This window comes from Ambystoma mexicanum, chromosome 3p, assembly GCF_040938575.1.
Source record: "Ambystoma mexicanum isolate Mex_15411 chromosome 3p, UKY_AmexF1_1, whole genome shotgun sequence".
NCBI classification, from domain to species: Eukaryota; Metazoa; Chordata; class Amphibia; order Caudata; family Ambystomatidae; genus Ambystoma; species Ambystoma mexicanum.
This window is the reverse complement of record NC_090925.1, coordinates 660441156-660451212: the sequence shown is the minus strand read 5'-3', so window position 1 is coordinate 660451212 and position 10057 is coordinate 660441156.

Genomic DNA, 10057 nt, shown 5'->3' with positions numbered 1-10057 from the left:
TCTTATGCAGAAGGCGGCCATCTTGAAGGAAGACTAGACCGTCAAGGTGGAACCAAGACCGCCATGTTAAATGTATCTCGACTTATGCCAGTACTTCCAAGGGCAGTGTATGACACACATGAAAATGCACTGTCAGAAGGGGAAATCTACTTCGTAGATGGGTCTGCCTCCATAGATTGTGAAACAGGAGAAAAGCACATAGGAGCAGCAGTAGTTCGGGTGGAGGATGGTAGCAGAACTGGTAGCACTCATAGAAGCACTACACACCGCACAGGAGGGCATAGTCACCATCTATACAGATTCTGCCTATATGGTAACAACAGTACATGGAGGATTAGCAAGGTTCAGGAGGAGAGGATTCCGAAGGGCAGACGGTGTCAAAACTTTCTCTTTTTCTCACCTGTTTTTCCATGCTAGAGGACTTCTTGGATGCAAGTTCCTTCTTTCTTGCTGTTCGAGACTTGTACAGGGTGGAACGCAGCTCTTCGGGTTCCAGCGTGGGTGTCCGGCCATCTAAGCCGGACGGCGTTCAGTATCCAGCAAGGTAGTCACGGATCCAGGAAGGAGGAGCACGAGCTACGCTCGTAGGGGTAGGTAAACGGTACTGAAAGTAGGGTGGAATTCAGGAAGAAGGTAATTAACTACGGGCCTGTAGGAAACTGAAAGAGGGTTCCAGGAGGAGATAAGAAGGGTAGACGAGTTGAAAACACGGACAGCAGACTAGTGCACACGTCTAGCAACTCCTAGCAGAAGCGTTGAGATGCGCAGAGCTGCGGGGCGTGCCTGTTTTCTAGAAGGCAGGGTGTTGCACATCAAGGCTAGAGCGCAGCGTTTCTGGGCTGTCGGCCCAGGAGAACACTGAGTTTACACCGCGGTGCATCATGGACCACAAAGTCCAAAAAGGTCGAATTCAGTGGTTCATGACAGTATGCCTCCTCCTGAACCGGGAACCACTGGGTTTGCCAGGGTGAACTCGATGGAATCTTTGTATTAGACGAGGGTCATTCATGTTGGCTAGTGGTTCCCAGGTGCACTCACTGGGTGGAGAACCGAAGGATGAAATCCTTGACTGCAAAAGAATGGACTTGTTTTGATGGCCGAATGATCAGAATTGTTGTAGGCAAATTCAGCTACAGGTATCAAAAGTGACCAGTCATCCTGGACCTTGGTTATTAAACAGCGAAGATACTGTTCCAGGGTCTGATTTACTAGTTCTGTTATCCCATTGGTCTCAGGATGGTATCCCGAAGACAATGCACACTGGATGCCTAATATTTGGCATAGTTGTTTCCAAAATTGTGATATGTACTGGGGTCCTCTGTCAGATATTATCTTGGAAGGTAACCCATGGAGTCTGAATATGTGTTTTATGAATATTCCAGCCAGTTCAAGCAATGATGGCAATTTGAACAAGGGAGTAAAGTGAGCCATGTGAGTAAACAAGTCGATAGTGACCATTATGGTTGTATATCCTATGGATGGGGGTAATTCCACGATGAAGTCAGTGGCGATGATTTCCCAGGGGCGGGTTGGTAATAATGGTTGATGTAGAAGACCTGCAGGTTTCCTCTTGTCATGTTTGTACTGATTGAATACCGCACAAGTTTAGATGTAGGTTCTTACGTCAGTAATCAATCTTGGCCACCAGAATTGTCTCTGTATGAGGCGGAGGGTGGTAGTGATGCCTTGATGTCTCGAATGTAAGGTGTCATGACAGAGGTTCAGGATCCTGTCTCTCAGTGTTTGTGAGGGTATGGCTAGCCGTTTGTCTTTGAAAAGATAACCATCCTTTGCTTCTAAGTTCCATTTATTATTCATGGAATAATCCTCCCAGAGGTCAGAAGATGGTGTTCTTGCACGGATGTCTTCCAGGAGAGAATTTGCTTGTGCCACAAACACTGCTTTAGGGAACATCTTCTGAAAGGCCCGGGCTTCTATATTCTCGTAGTCAGAATGCCTAGATAAGGCATCAGCAACTAAGTTGCTAGTTCCAGGAAAGTGATGTATTTGGAATTGTATTGAGCAAAAACAAAGGCGCAACAGGCTTGTTGACTATTCCTGCATTCCAGGGATTGTGCAATTTGCAAGTTACGATTATCCGTTCGTACTTGACTGGATGTTTAGCACCCAAAAGTAGATGACGCCAGTTGGTGAAGGCTTGTCGGATGGCCAATAACTCCTTCTCCAGGACGGAGTAATGGCTTTCACTGGGAGTCAAGGTCCGGGATAGGTAGGCTATAGGGTGTTCCATCTTGTCTTCGAATTCTTGCTTTAAGACCGCTCCAATGGCATAGTCAGAGGCATCTGTTTCCACCAAGAAGGTTTGATCGATATTGGGTTGAGACTAAATAGGAGCTTGGGTACATTTTAGTTTCAATTGTTGAAAGGCCTTTTCTTGAGCTGTGGACCAACTGAATGGAGTATCCTTCTTTAGAAGTTCCACTATGGGATGTACTATGTCAGAAAATGTGGGAATTAATTTTCTGTAGAAGTTTGCAAGTCCCAAAAATGATTGAATTTGTTTGACAGATGTGGGTGCCGGCCAGGAGAATATGGAATAGACCTTGGCCGGATTCATTCCAATTCCTTTGGAACTTAACACAAATCTGAGATAACAAACAGTCTGAGCATAAAAGAGAAATTTTTCTGGTTTGGCCAGGAGTTTGTTTCCACATAAACATTGTAAGACTGCCTTTACATGATCTTGATGGATCTAGGGCTCCTTGGAGTAAATCAGGATATCATCCAGATATACGATGACAAAGAGGAACAGCATGTCAGAGAAAACTCTATCCATGAATCGTTGAAAGACCGCAGGAGCGTTAGCGAGACCGAAGGGCATAACCAGATATTCAAAATGGCTGAAAGGAGTTCTGAAGGCTGTTTTCCGTTCATCACCTTCCTTTATTCGAATGAGATGGTAAACTCCCCGAAGGTCGAGTTTAGTGAAGATGACGGCTCCACGAACTGCCTCCAGGATGTCAGAAATAAGGGGTAGTGAATAGCGGTCTTTGAGGGTACACTGATTGAGACCACGGTAGTCCAAACAAGGGCGAAGTTCCTTAGTGTCTTTCTTTGGATCGAAGAACAGAGAAGCACCAGCTGGAGATTTTGAAGGTCGGATGGTTCCATTTGCCAAATTGGTATCCAGGTATTCTCGTAGCACCTTCTTCTCGGGTTCAGACAATATGAACATTCTTCCGAATGGAATTACGGCTGAGGCATCTGTGTCAATGGCACAGTCCTCAGGTCTATAGGGCGGAAGAGCTTGAACAATGGCTGTTGAAAACACGTCTGAATATGATTGATACATCTCTGGTACTTGAATAATGTTGGACACACTTAAGGATGCTTGCTTATGGTTCTGGGAGCACACTGAAAGGGTTTGCATTATGTCTTGAGACAAACAGTGATTCATACAAAATTCAAAACCCAGAAATAGGGATCCAGTGACCCAGTTGATGTAAGGATTGTGCCTCTGAAGCCAGGGCATTCCTAGAACCATGGGATAGTGAGCGGCCTTTAAGATGTCAAATTGGAGCCTTTCTTGATGGTTGTTTATAGAGAGTTGCAGTTCCTTGGTTTGGTGAGTAATGGGTCCAGAAGATAGTGGTCTGCCATCAATTCCTTCTACGGGTTGAACTATTTAGTTGGGTTCTCGAGGAATGTTATGAGCAACAGCCCAGTCATGATTTATGAAAATACCCATGGCGCCGCAGTCCACTAAAGCAAGGATGGGGAAGGATTATTTTTCAGTAGTTGTCAAAAATGTCTGGAGAATCACTAAGGTATTCTGTCCTGGAGAGTTCAAGGAAGGAATGGATGCGGAGCACGCATCTTTCTCCCGAAGCTGTGCTCCGCTTAGGATCGGGAGCTGGCGTTTCCCGAATGTCGAGGTGGCGCAATTGGGCACTCTATCACAAGATGTTTATCAGAGGTGCAGTACATGCAAAGGCCGGTATTGATCCTACAGAGCCTTTCTTGAGGAGAAATAGGGCAATGAAAGGCACCCGATTGCATGGGTTCTGGTTCTGAGGCACGTGGAGCAGAGGTTTCTTTAGGACAAGAGTATTCCACAGTTGCCATAGGGGATGTTGTCTTAGTCTTCCTTTTCTCTGCCTTTCTTTCCCGGATCCTGAAGTCTGTCTGTAAGGAAAGGTCCATAAGGACCTGGAATGAACCCCGGACGACCTACTCTGGCTGACTCGTCCTTTACTTCATCATTCAATCCCCTTCGAAAAAGAGTGAAACTGGCTTCTTGAGACCAATCGGCTTCCTTAGCTAATTGCTTGAAGCGTGTCACATAAGTGAGCATATCTTGACTGCCTTGTTGAAATTCAAGAAGTCTTTCTTGTGCGCTGTAGACAAGTTCTGGTTGCTCAAACATGGCCTTAAGGGCATCCACAAACCCGTCATAATTATCCAGGAGTGGGTCTTCTGAATTAACTAAGGGAGTTGCCAATGTCAAGGCATTGCCCATGAGGTGAGATATCATAAATCCGAACTTCGCTCGTGGTGTGGAAAAATAGTAAGGCTTGAAGGTGAAGTGCACTAGACAGGAATCAAGGAAGGAACGCAGGGACTTTGATGATCCATCATATGTATCCACTACTCCTCCTACCAGGACGCTTTCTTTGACTGCGGAATCTCAGTACAGTACCAGTTGTTTTAACGCTGCGTTTTCTGCCTTGAGGTTCTGTACCTCTGTAGTTAATTCCTGCATACCTATCATGTGGTCTTGGACTGTAGCTTCCATGTCAGTTTCAATGTCAGGCTTTAGGCGTCTCAATCTGTCAAAACTTTCTCTTTTTCTCACCTGTTTTTCCTTGCTAGAGGACTTCATGGATGCAAGTTCCTTCTTTCTCGCTGTTCGAGACTTGTACAGGGTGGAATGCGGCTCTTCGGGTTCCAGCATGGGTGTCCGGCCATCTAAGCCAGACGGCGTTCAGTATCCAGGAAGGTAGTCACGGATCCAGGAAGGAGGAGCACGAGCTACTCTCGTAGGGGTAGGTACACGGTACCGAACGTAGGGCAGAGTTCGGGAAGTAAGTAATTAACTACGGGACTGTAGGAAACTGAAAGAGGGTTCCCGGAGGAGATAAGAAGGGTAGAAGAGTTGAAAACATGGACAGCAGACTAGAGCACACATCTAGCAACTCCAAGCAGAAGCGTTGAGACGCGCAGAGCCGCGGGGGCATGCCTGTTTTCTAGAAGGCATGGTGTTGCACGTCAAGGCTAGAGCGCAGCATTTCTGGGCCGTCGGCCATCTTGGAGGGAACACTAAGCTTGCGCCGCGGTGCATCATGGACCACGAAGTGCAAAAAGCTTGAATTTGGTGGTTCATGACAGACGGGTCCCCAGTTCAGCATGCAGCACTAATGGGGGAATTAAGTGATGCATTAAAAGAACCTACACTTGTAGCAGTCGTGAAATGCCAAGCCCATACGCGAGGTTATGACATCATCTCATTGGGAAACGCAGCAGCGGACGATGCCGCGTAAGAAGACTCCTATTTACCAAAACCCTCAACAGGTGAGTAGATACTACAAAAGATAGTAGAGGAAACACAACCAGAAGGATTTAACTCATTACCAGTCTCTCAAATAATTGAGCTTCAACAAGATGCACCCAGCGAGGAGAAGGAGACATGGGTAAAAAGGGGGTGCAGCCAGTCGTACTGACCTATTATGGAGACAGAATAACACTGGCAAGGTAGTGATGCCAGCAAAATTATTAGAAGTTGCATTCAAACAGTTGCACTTCCCAGCTCACAATGCAAAGCAGCACATTATTGCAGACATACAGGAAAATTGATTTGCCCCCGGAGTACAGGAACATGTGACTAAGCTGATAATAGAATACATCACTTGCCAAACGTATGTCATGATCTCTGCTTCCAAAAGGTCAGGGCTTTCCCAACTCCCTTGGAAGCAGATCCATAACCCAGGTTCCGAGTGCCAACCAGTCCCAATTGGGACCTTTTGGACCCAGTCCTGGCGCCAGTGGCACCAGGCTCATAAATATGCCCAGTCCCAGCGCTGGAAGCGCCGGGCTCATAATGCTTGGGTGGACTTACCTGCAGCAGACCATGCTGCTTACTTGCCTGCCAGTTGAGCCTCTGATCCTCTTCTGTTTGGAACTACTTTTCCTGTTGGGGGGGCAGGAGCCACTCCCTAGATTCAGAACACTGGAACTCTTCTGGAAAGCAGGAACTCTTTTCTTACCTAGGCGTGGCTGTGGAAGGAGACACCTAAGCACTACAGGAGGCTATTTAAACCACACCCGATGGATGAATCTTGCTTTGCGTTATTCTGCATCCTCTGCAGCAGAACGTTCATCGTGTCTTCTGCATCTGATCCTGGGCCTAAGGGAAAAGGCTTACCATCCTGAATCCAGTCTTCAGCAACACCTATAAAGACAAGAAAGAACAGGTTAGCATTACGGTCTTCAGTGACAGCTCTTCACTTACCTGGTCCATCGGCTGTCACCAACGCCTCGCGCTGTATTCAGGCATCTGAAAGACAAAGGCTTACCTACTCTTTGTGCGCTCCGGAGGTCTTCACTCTGCATTCCGGCATCTGAAAGACAAAACAAGGTGCGTTTAAAGACATTGGGGAACTTTAATACTCACGTGCTATTACTCCTTTCCACATCTAACCCAGTGGGTATTCCGGCACCCTGCAGCCGCTCCGAACTTGTACCTGCAAAATAAAAAGACAGTTAGAGCGCATCGGGAAGCAGGCAACAAGCGCTTACTTACGTGCTTCCAGGCGCTTCTATTCATCACACGGGCTCCATTTTCAACTCACTTCAGCCCGTCATCCGCCATCGCCGGAACCCTGCAAAACAAGAGACATCATTACTAAAGACTTTAAAGACATTAGAATTACTCGAAACTTACCGTTCGTGCAGTAAACGACGGACAGCAGTCCTCTGAAGTCAAGAGGCCTGCTCCCCTTATCCAGTGAAGAAACTGGTTACAGCACCCTGCCCCGAGGCAGATGGAGAGCACGGCGTTCACTTACCTAAGGTGAGAGCGTTAACCTTTGGGGTTCTACAGGAGAAGAGAAAGGGAAGAAGAGAGAGACATTCAATAACCCAGTTCCTTAATCCATATTTTCTATCTGCAGACATCTTACCCTTCGAGTCAGACATACAGTGCACAGAGGTCCAGCCCAAAGAGCCAGCCGTGTGTTACACATCACCTTTGAAGATACTGTATACGCCCAGTCAAGACCGGCGCCTCTACGGGAATCAGGTGAGCGTTACAACGTACAACTCTGGTGTGACATTGCGAACCCTCAGAGGAACACTGCCAAAACCCAAAGGGCCCTTCAGAGAACTGCATAGAGATTATGCAGATATGGGAGAGCGGTGTAACAGGGCTCAATACTTGATTGTTATGGTATGCCCCTTCTCCCGTTGGGTGGAAGCAGGCCCCTGTGCTCACCCAGATGCACGGTGCCGCTAAATGTTTAGTGAGAGAGGTATTTCCCCACTGGGGCATCTGTGAGGTCATACGTTCCGACCATGGAACGCAATTTGTGAATGACATGTTTAAGCATATGACTGTGATGCTAGGCATAACCCACAAGCTCTGTATGATTTATCATCCCCAATTGAACAGAATTGTGGAGAAAATGAACAGATTGCTCAATAGTAGATTTTCAAAACTGTGTCATACATTCAAGAAGAACTGGGTGTATTGTTTACCCCTGGCGCTTTTTGAGATGAGCAACCAGCCTAGCAAGGACCACCACCTGTCGCCCCATGGAATCGTGACAGGTAGGAGGATGCACACAGCCCTCTCACCCTTGTGCAGGCAATTTGATGCACACCAAAGTACCACAGTTCTAGGAGAAGAATTTCATGAGTATCTTAGATATTTGACAAGAGCGGCACAAGCCATCGCCAAACAAATAGCACCACCATTCACACAGGAAAATGCTACTGACACTCTAACCCCAGCCACAAATTGCCCAGACTGCCAGTTAATGACAGGCGACATGGTATATGTAAGGAGTTTTGTGCAGAGATGGAACGGGCCAAGGTTCCATGGTCCATACAAGGTAGTATAATGCACGCCCACAGTGGTAAAGGTACAGGGCCTGATGTATTGGGTGCATCTGACAGATGTTCATAGAGCCCATGTGAGCACGGACTGCGCCGAGCCCGAAGGTAACAAGGACGAGTGTAGCGCACAAACATAGAAGATGGGAAGCGTAGGAATATAAGGTGCAGTGTCAGGCATGAAATAAGAGCAAATAGAGGATCAGTACAGTTGAAAATGTGCGTAATAATAACGTTTTTCTTCCTTAGCAGTAAATACAACTGACAGTGATTTGCCTCCCTCGGTTCCCCTCCCCCAGACTTGAGGTGTGGGGGAGGGAAACAGAAGGATGCAAAAAAGAAAAAAATAATAATGATAATAAAACTTGCCTATGAAAGTGACAGAACATTAAATGTGAACAGGAAGAGTTGAATTTCATTCACTAAGTAAACGATGTATAAACACGCGAGAGTAATATGCACGATTAACAATTGCGCATATTTCATTTATTAGGAGCTTCAATGGGCATGGACGAGGCCCCGGCCACAGCAAATGATAGTGTAGATAGGAGTAGACGGAGGAGATATGTTCATCCTAGTTATTCATATGAGTACATGCTGTTTGTGTGTGCGGTAGTATTCTTTTCAACATTGTTTGGATTGTTCCTGTATTGGGTCATTGCATCTATTTCAATCGATGTTGGCCAGAGGGGTGTGGGCATAGAAACCATCAAGAAAGGGACCCATCTGATTTGGGATGGTGCCAAGTTGATATGGGCCCACATGAGCCATGAAGATGAACATAATAGCACCACAGGTCTTACACATATCACAACGATGCAAGCCACCCCACAGTCCCCACATATAAATTAATCTGACTTCAGTGTGTACACAATGAATGACAGAACTCCTTCAGAACTCACGTGGATGCAGAACCACCCGTACCCAACGATCATGTAGGTTTCAGAAACAGCAACATCTGAAAGCACAACCATCAGAGAAGGGAGTAATGATGACAAATATAGGGCCACCACCTACTATAATTTGTATACACAATGGCAGGTTAAGGAGGGTGGAAAGCAGGGCCAAGGAAATGAGGGAGGTGGGATTAGCAGGAAGAAGAGGGAACCACAACAAGAAAAGTGGGAAGAGCATTATAAATTCGGCTTAGACACAGTCGATGATCCCCAGCACCCCCACCAGAAAAATAATTGGTATGCGGACATGAGCAGCACAGCAAAACAGACACTAATGAAAGTTGCTATGTGTGCTCACTAATACCTCATGCCTCAGGCACTCCCAAGGTATTCCTGCCACAAGAAATTCCATTTGCAGAGGCCCAGTGTCTCCGACATCTCGCGCTATGCCAAATAAAAAATACTTTTCAAGCACACACAGTTTTATTTGAAATTTTGCAGAATGAGTGTACATGTTACTCCCGGCCACAAGGAGTAATTTGTGTGAAAGAACCTTTCCTGGTAATCAAGGGGACATTGCATGTGGACAATAAATGGCAAAAAGAAGAAATACTGTGTAAGGCAGAAGCACTGCAAGGGCTATCTGAAGAAAAACTCTCATGGGTAAAGAGAACATGCGCTCCCATATCGACTAAACACATAACACAACTCACTCGTGTTACCGCCATCGAGAAACCCTTCAAATTGCAAAAAGAAATTTCTTAGGAACTGTAGTTCCGTGGGGAAGGGAAAAAGGACATGGGGGAAAACAAAAACGGCAACAAGACTCTCATAATACCTGACATGAAAAAGGGAACGGCTGAGATGATGGACACATACTGGGTTTGCGGCAACATGGTGTACCTGCATCTCCTGCAATCATGGAGAGGCACATGCGCCCTGGAAACGCTGCATTCTGCACTAATGTTGATCCAGGAAAGCCACATCCAAGGAGGAAGCACACAAGTGGCGGCACCAAAGGAACTGTCACCAACGCCGCCTGAAGCAGGTCCCATGTATGCCATAGACGAGGAAGGTGTACAGAACCCGAT